Source organism: Lampris incognitus, chromosome 4 (genome assembly GCF_029633865.1).
Source record: "Lampris incognitus isolate fLamInc1 chromosome 4, fLamInc1.hap2, whole genome shotgun sequence".
NCBI lineage: Eukaryota > Metazoa > Chordata > Actinopteri > Lampriformes > Lampridae > Lampris > Lampris incognitus.
This window is the reverse complement of record NC_079214.1, coordinates 42,735,241-42,747,650: the sequence shown is the minus strand read 5'-3', so window position 1 is coordinate 42,747,650 and position 12,410 is coordinate 42,735,241. Positions and strand designations below refer to the sequence as shown.

General features: G+C 40.9%; 1 pseudogene; it reads right to left on the bottom strand.

Annotated features, from left to right (window-relative positions):
• Positions 1–205: 205 nt before the first annotated feature.
• On the bottom strand, positions 206–12,062 carry LOC130111135 (myosin heavy chain, fast skeletal muscle-like; annotated as a pseudogene).
• Between the last annotated feature and the right edge of the window lie 348 nt (positions 12,063–12,410).

The window sequence follows — 12,410 nt, the reverse complement described above, 5'->3', positions numbered from 1 at the left end:
AATAATCAGCATAGCCCTTAGAAGGAAGTTTTAAGAGTAGGAAAGAGCCTAAGTGATTTTTAGTAGTTTCAATCTGTTGAAAATGGAATGGAAGTAAAGTACACAGACATTTTTATGAAACTGTATGAAGTTTTATTAAAAGAAAAGCGCCATTTACATGCACATCATATTATATGACGAAAGAGTGATAGTGCGCAAAGTTCCTTTATTCAGCAGCCTCTTTTCCCTGGAAAAAAGCAAAATAAAGATTTGGGTTTATTTCATTATACTATCCATTTTCGCAATGTGCTTCAAAAGTCATGACTAAAGTATAATAAATGAAGTATAAATCTAGTGCTTTCTTTTCATATATATCCATTCAAATATAGCCCCATTTACCTTGCCAGAGTCACGACTCTTAGCTCTCAGTTTATTGACCTGAGACTCGGCAATGTCAGCACGCTCCTCAGCCTCCTCCAGCTCATGCTGAACCTTCCTGCACTTGGACAGATGAATGTTGGCTTGCTGCTCCTGAAATATCATAAAGACGGTTCAATATTTTAGCTACTGAAACATCTGCAAGCCTGTGTGTAATATTCACAATAGTACAATATCCCAGAGCAAAGGGGTCCATGTTCACAAATTAGTATCTTGTCCTTACCGCTTCCTCAGCCTGCCTCTTGTAGGCCTTCACTTTCAACTGCAGCTTGTCAACCAGATCCTGCAGCCTGGTAATGTTTTTCTTATCCTCCTCAGTCTATAAAATAAAGTAATTATAACTATAAAATTTCCATAGTATTTATCATATTTTTGATTGACTTGGGTGTATTCTTCGTCAGTGGTACTGTACCTGGTAGGTAAGTTCCTTCACCCTCCTCTCATATTTGTGGACTCCCTTAACAGCATCTGCGCCACGTCTCTGTTCGCCTTCAACCTCTATCTCTAGCTCACGCACCTTTTGTAAAAAGGAGTAGAGACTTGGAATACATTTTATTCTATCATTTATCAGTTCAAATATGTTTACCTTAACAAATGGAGTTTCTTGTTTCACCTTACCCTTGATTCCAGTTTCTGGAGCTGCTTCTTGCCACCCTTCATGGCTAGGTTCTCAGCCTCATCCAAACGGTGCTGCAGGTCCTTAACAGTGACCTCCAGGTTCTTCTTCATCCTCTCCAGGTGAGCGCTAGTATCCTGCTCTTTCTTCAGCTCCTCAGCCATCATGGAAGCCTACAAAGGACAAAAATGTCATTAGAAATGTAGACAAATTACATTTGTTTTTGAAAACAGAAAACAGAAAAAATGTGAACCTACATCAGTGATTGCCTTCTTGGCCTTCTCTTCTGCATTTCTGGCTTCCTGAACAGTGTCATCCACTTCGCTCTGGATCTGGACTAGGTCATTCTCAAGCTTCTTCTTGGTGTTCAGAAGGCTTGTATTCTAAAATAGAAATCAAGGTTGGTAAATTCTATATCTATATAAAAATATCTAAATAAATTAATAGATTTGTGAGTGAGTTAAGATGTCATTGTTTGCTTACCTGAGTGTGCAGCAGTCCAACATGCTCACTAGCATCCACCAGCTCTTGTTCAGCCAGCTTGCGGCCTCTCTCTGTCTGTTCCAGAGCAGTCCTCAGCTCCGCAATTTCAGCCACCATGAGACCATTTCTACGCTCCACCATGGCAGCCTGCTCCTTTACATCTTCCTGTGCTCTGATAGCATCATCAAGATGCAGTTGTGCGTCCTAGTGTAAAAATAGAGTGATGAGGAAATATTCACAGAAACATCAAAAATCAACTACAAAATGTTCTTTAAAACTTCAGATTTATACCTTAAGTTGTCCCTGGACATTTCTCAGCTGCTTTTGGGCCTCAGCAGCCTGGCGGTTAGCATGACTCAGCTGAATCTCCATCTCATTCAGGTCTCCCTCCATCTTCTTCTTAATTCTCAGGGCATCATTCCTGCTCCTGACTTCAGAGTCCAGAGTACCCTGCATGGAGTCAATAACCCTCTGGCTATTCCTCTTGATATGCTCCATCTCCTCATCCTTCTCTGCAAGCTTCCTGTCAACTTCACCCTTAACTTGGTTGAGCTCCAGCTGGACACGTAGAATCTTGGACTCTTCATGTTCCAGTGTTCCCTAAACAATTGAAATTGTGAGTCAGTTAAGATGTAAATTTGTTTGATTACAAACAAATTATAAATTAGATAAAATGCTAAGTAAAACACTTCTAGTGCTGCGCAAAAGTGGTCGTTTTACCTCAGCTTCTTCAAGTGCTGTCTGGATCTCAGCCTTCTCTGTCTCCACCTGCTTCTTGGCTTTCTCCAGTTCATGGACGCTCTTTCCAGTCACACCAATCTGCTCAGTCAGGTCTGAGATCTCCTCTGTAGAGGATTACATATATTTAGTACTATTAAACCTTGAAATGTTGGTCAAGACATTCAAAGAGACTAATATACACTAATATAAAATCAAATACAATTGGTTTAGAGTGGCATATACTCACGTTGCAGGTTCTTGTTCTCACGCTTCATGGTCTCCAGCTGGTCCAGAGCCTCCTCATAGGAGTTCTTCATCTTGAACAGCTCAGTGCTGAGGGAACGAGCCTCTTTCTGTGCTCCCTCCAGCTCTGCTTGACCCTCCTCATGTTTCTGCTTCCATTCTGCCAAGACCTGCATGAAGTGCAAATTCAAATTGCGTTGTCTCATACACAATAAAGGAGGAAAACAATATACATTACTTTGTATGCCATTACAACAGAAAAACATTGCACTACCTTATCAAAGTTCCTCTGTTTCTTGTCAAGGTTGGCAGCAAGACCATTGGCTCTCTCCACATCAATCATGAGGTCCTCCACTTCACCCTGCAGTCTCTGTTTGGTCTTCTCCAGAGAGGCACACTTTGAATTCACAGCCTCGATCTGCTCCTCAGCCTCCTGGAGGCGCTGGGCAAGCTTTTTCCTGTTTAACAGTTGTCAAAGTAATCATGTATGTTATAAAAAAGCCATTATATAGAGAGTAGAAGAAAAAAAATATTGGAATAGAACATCAATAATTAACTCACTTGGACTCCTCCAGCTCCTCAGTACGCTGGATAGCATCAGTTTCATACTTGGTCCTCCACTGGGCCACTTCACTGTTGGCCTTGGACATTCCACGCTGCAGCTCGGCCTTGGCCTCCTGCTCCTCTTCAAACTGCTCCCTCAGAAGATCACAGTCATGGCGAGCTGACTGTAGTCCATGGGCAAGGGCATTCTTGGCCTGTTGAAGTAGTGACAATGAGTGTGCATAACACACAAACTTTCCACGAGATTTTGTTAAAGGACACCTTGGAGTAAATGCATTCTTACTGTACCTTAACCTCCTCCTCAATCTGCCTTTTAAGCTCTTCAATCTGCTGTGTGAAGGCCTGCTTGCCTCCTGTGAATTGGGAAACAAGAGCTTCTTTCTCCTCAATCTGATGACCAAACTCACCTTGTGTGAAAAGTGACAAAAGTGCATTAGTTTTTCGTTCTCTTAAAATAATTAAAAGGGAAAACCTGTTTGATATTAATGGTAATCTAAATTTACCATTTTCAGTGAGGAGGTGTGCCTTTTGGGCACTCAAGTCATTAATTTGACGGAGATTTTCATAATTCTTTGTCTTGATTTCACTGAGTTGATCCTCAAGAGTACGGCACATTTTTTCAAGGTTTCCCTGTTGGTAGCAAAGACAGCATATATGTATGTACATGTATATGTACAGTATATCATTTTTGGGCAATATTTTTCCATGAAATCATTTTTCTTTTAATTGAATGAAGCTATGTACCTTTGCCTTGGCAACAGCCTCCATGTTGCTGGAGAGGTCATCAATCTCCATCTTGTATTCACTCTTCTCCTTCTCAAGCTTCTGCTTGACATGCTGCAGGTTGTCAATCTGCTCTCCCAACTCGGCAACACTGTCAGCCTGCTTCTTGCGGAGTGCAGCAGCGGTTGCTTCATGCTGCAAAGTGGACTCCTCAAGGTCACGACGCAACCTCTGGAACTCAGCCTCACACTTCTTGTTCATCTCAATCTGAGCAGCAGTGGCTCCTCCAGCCTCCTCAAATCTCTCACTGATCTCTTCAAGTTCCCTGGAGAGGTCAGCTCTCTGCTTCTCAACCTTGGCACGAGCAGCACACTCAGCCTCAATCTCTTCCTCAAGTTCCTCAATATGGGCCTATTGGGCATATGTTTTACGTGTGTCATCATCTTTGATTTTTAGAAGGACCAAAAAAATGTAAACTGAAATCAGTAGCATGTATTATTTAGTTCACCTGAAGCTCCTTAATCTTCTTCTGAAGCTGAGCACCCAAGGACTGCTCATCCTCAATCTTGCTCAGGAGTTGACTGGTTTCAAAGTCTTTCCTGTGTGAATCATAGATGAACAGTATTATAGTATAGAAAGTAATATATCTCTTACCCACATTTTAAATAACTATGCTAAATACTCCTATTAATAATGTGAGATGAACAGGGAAATAGACTATAAATTGATCTTACTTCTTGAGTTTCTCCTCAGACTGCCGCTTGTCATTCTCAAAATCCATTATGGATTCCTGGGCTAGCTTCACATCACCCTCAAGCTTCCTCTTGGCTCGCTCAAGGTCCATGCGAAGCTTCTTCTCTTGCTCCAGAGAACCTTCAAGCTGCACATTTATGCCAGGTTTTACTTATCAAATTCAGGCACAAACAATAATTCTGACAAAAAAATATGACCTTAGGAACTCACATCATCCACTTGCTGCTCAAGTTTCGTTTTGGATTTGGTCAAAGTTTTGACTTTGTCTTCTTCTGCCTGCAGATCATCAAGAGTCTGCTGATGTGCCTCTTGAAGGGCTTTCTTCTCCTTTGTCAGTTTAGCAATGCTCTCATCCTGAGAGGCCATTTCCTCAGTCAGGTTCTTCACCTACATATGCAAAACAAAATATATGACATAAACAAAAGACATGTAACAGATCAAGACAAATAACATAAATGGCAAATTATTATTGCCATTATTGCTATTGTATTCTTATGAGAATAAATGAATATTCAAGAACCTTGTTCTCAGTGGCATGTTTTTCCCTCTCCACTTTGGCCAAGGTAAGCTCCAGGTCATCAATATCTTTCTTAAGCTCAGAGCATTCATCCTCCAGCTTCCTCTTCTTGGCAGTCAGTTCAGCATTAATTTCCTCCTCATCTTCCAATCTCTCTGTTGTCTCTTTGAGCTTAGCCTCCAGCTGGATCTTGCTCTTGATAAGTCCTTCACATCTCTCCTCAGCATCTGACAGATTCTCTGCTTCCTAATTAATAATAGAGGAAAAAAAACAGGCAGGATATGTAATTATTGGCTCTTCTTAAATAGTGAAGTAAACAAAGTTGTCTGTCGAAGGCTACTCACAGATGCCACTTGCAACTGCAGGTCATTCTTCTCCTGTAGCAGAGAAACCATCTTCTCCTCCAGTTCCTTCTTCTTGGTCAGGGCAGTAGCCAGGTCTGCTGTCATCTTCTCATAGTTCTCCTTCATCTGGGCAAGCTCCTTCTCAGTTTCAGCACTCTTCAGAAGAGGCTTGATCTTGTAATAAACCTTCATCCATGGCCAGTGTTTGACATTCATGAATGAGCGGACGTTGTACTGGATAGTGTAAATGGCCTCCCTAGGGATAAATCAATTACTGTCATGGACAAAGTCATTTTTATTTTCACAAAAAAAAATAAATTTCTAAATGTTATTCTTAACATACCTCCTCTCCATCATCTTAACAAACTCCTTCCTCATGAGATAACCACGGCAGAGAGCCTGAGTCATGGTGACCAGTGCAGCAAGCTACTCATCTCTCATCTCCTCAAGAGTACCCAACAGACCAGCTTTGAAGAATACCTTATTAAAAAGGAAAGAAAAAAAAAGACTTTGAATAATAAAAACACTCTTAAAAATTAGGTTTAATTAATTAAGCAAGTTAGTCACCTTAGTGTGTCCAAATCTGTATTGGTCGTGATCAACATCAATTGATCCAAGAAGCTTCTCTGATGCCTTCTTGTTATCAATAAACTGGCCCTCAGGAATCACACTTGCATTCAAAACTTTGTACCTTTTATAAAATAGGTTGAAGGTGAGCATTTATTATTGTTCATAAACACCATAAAAAAAATCAATTTTCTTTAATACCTCTGCTTGAAGTCACCATAGAGGATTCTGCTGGGGAAGCCCTTTCTGCAGATCCTGATACCCTCCAGTACACCGTTACACCTCAGCTGGTGGATGACCAAGAAGTTCTCCATCAGACCTGTAAAGAATTGTACTCTTGAGTTAAATTAATTCCAATTCTTGACTGAACCATCCTGATTAGACACTGGTGAGATCATTTTAGCCATCATACCTGGAGTCTTTGATTCATTGGGAATCAGGCAACGCACAAAGTGAGGGTGGGTGCTCCTCAAGTTGGTCATTAGCTTGCCCAAGTTCTCCTGTAAAGACACCATAGAACAATATTACCCTTGCAAGAATGCATCAGTAAAATTGGGTTAGAAAAAGAGACATTTTGTTGATAAACTTTACCCTAAACTGTGAAGACACAGTCTGCATGGAGCCACCCTTCTTCTTGCCTCCCTTCTTGCCACCTCCAGTCTCTGTTGTAAATAATATTAAAAGTTTATATGTTGAATGCTGTTTAATTTAGATTTTTTAGCCTGCTTTTGAGTGTTTAGATTTAATATTATGACTGTTGTTTTGTGTGAATTTTAATTCTATGTATGCACACCTGTTTATTTAACAGAGAAATTAGTTTGTGTGGGACATTTCTGGTCATTTATACATGTAAATTCAGCAATCTCAAAAATAAGATTTTTACTTTCTCTAAATTATACCACACCTTCAGCAGCAGCAGAGGGATACAGATGAGCAAGCAGTTTTACTGAGGACTTCTGGTACAGTTGCAGAACAGATTCATTCAAGGGATCCTTATTCTTGTCCAGCCAGCCAACAATATTGTAGTCAACAGTTCCAGCATAATGCACCAGAGAGAAGTGGGCCTCTGCCTTGCCTTTTGCAGGCTTGGGCTTTTGGAAAGCATTGCACTTGCCAAGATGTTGGTCATACAACTTGTTCTTGAAAGTTGTGTCTGAAGCCTTTGGGAACATGCACTCCTCTTCAAGGATGGAGAAAATACCCATGGGCTATATGGGAGGTGAAAACAATACGTCATGAAATGGGACTTTTGCATGCTCAAAATATTCATAATCCACCAATCATTACTATACAGAATCACAATATATATATTTTTTTGTACCTTCTCAATAAGCTCAATGCAGGCAGCCAAGTCCATGCCGAAATCAATGAACTCCCAGACGATACCCTCCTTCTTGTACTCTTCTTGCTCCAGAACAAACATGTGGTGGTTGAAGAACTGTTGCAGTTTCTCATTGGTGAAGTTAATGCACAGCTGCTCCATGCTGTTGAACTGTAAGATAATATAATTATGGTCAATAAATCAGATAACATATTACAGAATGTAACTGCCTATTTTTTATAAGTAATGCAAACTTACATCAAAGATTTCGAAACCAGCAATGTCCAAGACACCAATGAAGAACTGCCTTGGCTGCTTGGTGTCCAGCATCTGGTTGATACGGATGACCATCCACAAGAACATCCTCTCATAGATAGACTTAGCCAGGGCACTCACAGAGTTCAGAACCTAATGAATTCAATAATTTATAAATACACTTTAGTGTGATGCACCAGTATTGTTGGTTTATTTCTACCTGGGTAAACATCAAAATACCTTTAAATTTAGACTCATAAGTTTTAACATTTAGTTACTAAGGCTAACTGGTCTGCTGTTAAGTCTTTGAAATAGCCTAGGACAATTGTGTCAATTATCATAATACATTGACAGTCCAAAATAAAAATGAACCCACCTTTTATTGGGATTAATATTTAAACTAAAAAAAGGAGAATGATGTTACTTGTTTACCTGAGGCACAGTCTGTCCCTTGGTGACAAATTCATTTCCGACCTTGACTCTGGAGCAATACAGAGCCTTCAGCATGTCAGCAGAATTCAGACCCAGAAGATAGGCAACCTTGTCAGCATCTTAAAAGGTACACATAACAAACACATTTATGAGATGATGATAGTTAGACATGATTTATGACAAGGATAAAAAGAGAATTTAACAGAAACTAAAAAAGAAAAATTTAGAGAGCCATAAGGGATTGGCTTCATTATTTCATTTGATGCCCAAGCTTTTAAGTCAAGTCCTTTGTAGGATGAAGGTAAAACTCACCTTCTGTGCCATCTGGCTCAGCCTGCTCCTCACGCTGCTTCTGCTTGAACTTCATGTTACCATGATGGATCACAGCACCGGTCATTTTATAGATGCTCATTTTCTCCTCAGAGCTGAAGCCCAGAATATCAATGGCTGTCTGTATTCAAAACAGGTGGTGTCATCAAGTTAAAATATTTTAGAATACATATTTTACAGAACAATTACTGTAATCTTTTGGGAACAACAGAAACAGAAAATGTATAGCAGGTTAAAGTAAAGATCTCGCACATCAGTAGCAACCAACTCTTCTTTGTCATCAATGCTAGCCACAGTGATCTGACCCTGGCTGATCACGGGGAAGTCATATGGGTTGGTGGTGATGAGTGTCATTTCTAGAGATTTGACAAAATTGGAAAGAATTAGTGACCATTAACCATGTGAACTGTTTTTGGTTTGTAGTGATTTTGTATTTGTTATTATGTAGCTTACCAATCAGCTCAGGTTTGTGGTTGGTCATCATCTGGTAGAAGATGTGGTAGCCTCTCTCATCTGGAAGCTGGAATGTCACTCTGGACTTCTCCAGCAGATCTATAAATATTATTTATGGTGAAAAATGAAGCCCCCTCCTTTTTTTTTGTTTTTTGTTTTGTTTTGTCATCACCTGTGCTTGATACTTACATGTCTCGATATCAGCACTAGCCAGTTTACCAGTAGTGCCAAAATGGATTCGGATGAATTTACCCTAATGGAGATAGCATATAGCGTTATGGTTAACATTCCTTCGCAAAGTCTATATACAATGGAGAATATTCAATGTACATTTAAAACTTTCCATACTTACAAAACGAGAGGAGTTGTCATTCCTCACAGTCTTGGCATTACCATAGGCCTCCAGCAAGGGATTGGCTGCAATAATTTGATTCTCCAATGAACCCTACAAGTAAGATTTTAGGTATATTGATATCAGCTCATCTCTGACTTTCAGAAATATTTCCTATTTGTTTGAAAAATACTTGGGTAAATGTACCTGGATCTTTCCAGAACCTTGGTCCTTCTTCTTATCTCCACCCACAGAGATTGTTGCAAAGTACTGAATGACACGCTTGGTGTTCACAGTCTTTCCAGCACCAGATTCACCACTGGGTATAGATTAATAAATACACAGAATATTATAAATTCACTTAATGACTTGATCATGTTGGTATCATAGAAGTTCAACAAATATGACACTTACGTGATCAAGACAGACTGGTTCTCCCTATCTGTGAAAGGAAAAGCAAACAAATATTTAGACATGTAGGTATATTTTTCATCCATGTGACAGAAATTTAAATAAATTCAATTGCGAAATTAATTGCAGTGTTCATTTCCATAGTGTTATGACCAGGACATACCAGTAAGCATGTTCTGATAGGCATTGTCAGAAACAGAGAAGATATGGGGTGGGGCCTCCATACGCTTTTTGCCTCTGTAGGCAGTAACAACCTCAGCATCGTACACTGGGAGCCACTTGTAGGGGTTCACAGTGGCGCAGAACAGCCCAGAGTAGGTCTAAGAGAGGAATGAGAGAGTTATGATCAGTTACCCCCCTCAATGTGAAGTGCTTTGGGTGTCTAGAAAAGTGCTATATAAATGTCCATCCATCCATCCATTATCCTGCTCTTAGGGTTGTGGGGATGCTGGAGCCTATCTCAGCAGTCATTGGGCGGTAAGCGGGGAGACACCCCGGACAGGCCACCAGGCCCCCCCCCCCCCCCCACCCACACAATTTAGTAAGGCCAACTCACCTGACCTACATGTCTTTGGACTGTGGGAGGAAACCAGAGCACCCGGAGGAAACCCACGCAGATACGGGAAGAACATGCAAACTCCACACAGAAGATGAGCTGGGACAACCCCCAAGGTTGGACTAACCCGGGACTCGAACCCAGAACCTTCTTGCTGTGAGGTGACCGTGCTAACCACTGCACCACCGTGCCGCCCGTATATAAATGTAATGAGTATTATTATTATTATTTCTTTCATGTTTCCTGTTTTACATCCTGTAGAGCCGAGTCCAAACTATGGACCTGAGGCACTATAGGGCAGATGTCACTTGATTGACAGTACTCATCGTAATATGTGGGCTGCTCCGAGTAGGGCAACCGTCTGGACTGCAGGCATGTTGACGTTGCCTGGGATACGGTTGGTGAACTTTTCCATTCCCATTATTATTATTATTATTATTATTATCATTATTATTTCTTTCACATTTCCTGTTTTACATCCTGTAGAGCTGGGTCCAAACAATGGACCTGATGAACTATAAGGTAGATGTCACTTGATTGATACTGCTCGTTGTAATATGTGGGCTGTTCCGAGTAGGGTGATCTTCTGGACTGCACTGATGTTGATGTTTCCTGGAATACGGTTGGTGAACTTTTTCATTCCCTTCTTCATGAGTCCTAGAGCTCTGATGACCACTGGTGTTGTTTCGGTCTTCATTCCCCACATCCTGTTGATTTCAATCTCCAGGTCTTTGTACTTGGTCAGCTTCTCTGTGACTTTCAGTGAGGTGTTTTTTTTTCCGGATGGTATTGCCATGTCAGTGAGCATACACCTCTTTTGCTTCCTGTCCTTGATAACGATCTCGGGCTTGTTGGCTTTTATCTCTCTGTCAGTGTGGATGGGCATGGCCCAGAGGATGGTGACATCATTGTTTTCAGTGACCGTTTTTGGCTGATGTTCGTACCACTTCTCAGTTGTCTTGATGTTGTAACTCCTGCAGATCTTCCAGTGCAGGTATGCTGCTGCCTTTTTGCGCCTGTACATGTACTCAGTCTTTGCCACGGCCGGGCAGCCTGAGACAATGTGGTCGATGGTTTCTTCGTACATTCCACAGATTCTGCATTTTGGTTCTTTGCGATGGTGATAGGATCTGGTTGCCAGGCTCTGGTCTTGTGCAGCAATTATCAGGTCCTCCATCTCTGCTTTCAGCCCGATGCTCCTAAGCCGCTGGTGTGTCTTTTGTTGGTCCATGTCTGCATCTTTCATTCTTTTTGGGTACTTCCCGTGCATTGCTTTGTCCTCCCAGGTTTTTTGCAGTTGCCGCTGGCCATGGTGTTTTGCCTTCTGTTTCACTCGTTTGGCATAGATGGTAGTTGCCTCATTTTCTGTTGGTGGGGTTTCTGGGACATCAAGCTCTTTCTTGAATTGTGCAGCTTCTTTATTGATGGAGTAGATCTGACGTTTTACTATTCGGGGGAGTGGGTCATCTGTTTTTGTCAGGTATGCTTCCAGCCCAATAGTGGTAGTCTTATTATTGTTATTATTATTATTTACAATATGCTGCCCATAAATCCTAGATAAATATTGATATTTGGTCAGTAGAAACGTTATCTTACGTAAATCATCCATGCTGCATAACGCTCTTTGAGGTTATACAGCACAGAGGCTTCATTGAGATGGGTCATCATGGCTATGTCCTCAATTTTGTCGAACTTAGGAGGGTTCATTGGTGTCACATCATCCTCCTTAACAGTCCTTTCCTGAAATACAAAAGCATTTTTAATAAGACTTGACCAATTCTAATTCCAAACCGATGCTTTCCAAGGATAATGTACTGACCTCCTGAGTATCATTTACTTTGACAGTGATTTTGCCACCATCTATCTTGATGATCGTAGCCTTCAGGTAGAGTTCATTGGTATCAGCCACAAAACAAGCACTCTTAGCATCGAAGGGCCTGCTTTGAGCCTCAATCCTCTCCTTTTCCGGCTTACGGAGATAAACGGCTGCCTTGCCATAAATGGCCATCTCAGCATCGGTACTCATGGTGGCGACTTACTCCTGTGTGATAGATCAAAATTAAATAGTTATTCTTGTATTCGTTGTTTATTGCATTGACTCTCATGTTATCATTCTGGCCCAAATTCACTTAATTTAAACAGTAAACGACTATCACATCCACAACAAAACTATATTCACACATTATCATAAATGGTCCTCAAGATAGCTTTGCAGACCATTTGTTGTCAGTTGATGTGTGAGCCAGATTCAGCTGATTTTTTTTTTGTGTAAACTATGGATCAAAGTCAACTTGGGTCCCGACTATATTCTGGATTCTAGGAGAAATCCCATGCAAATAGATATATTTCAACACTCTAAACCAGAGGTACTCAA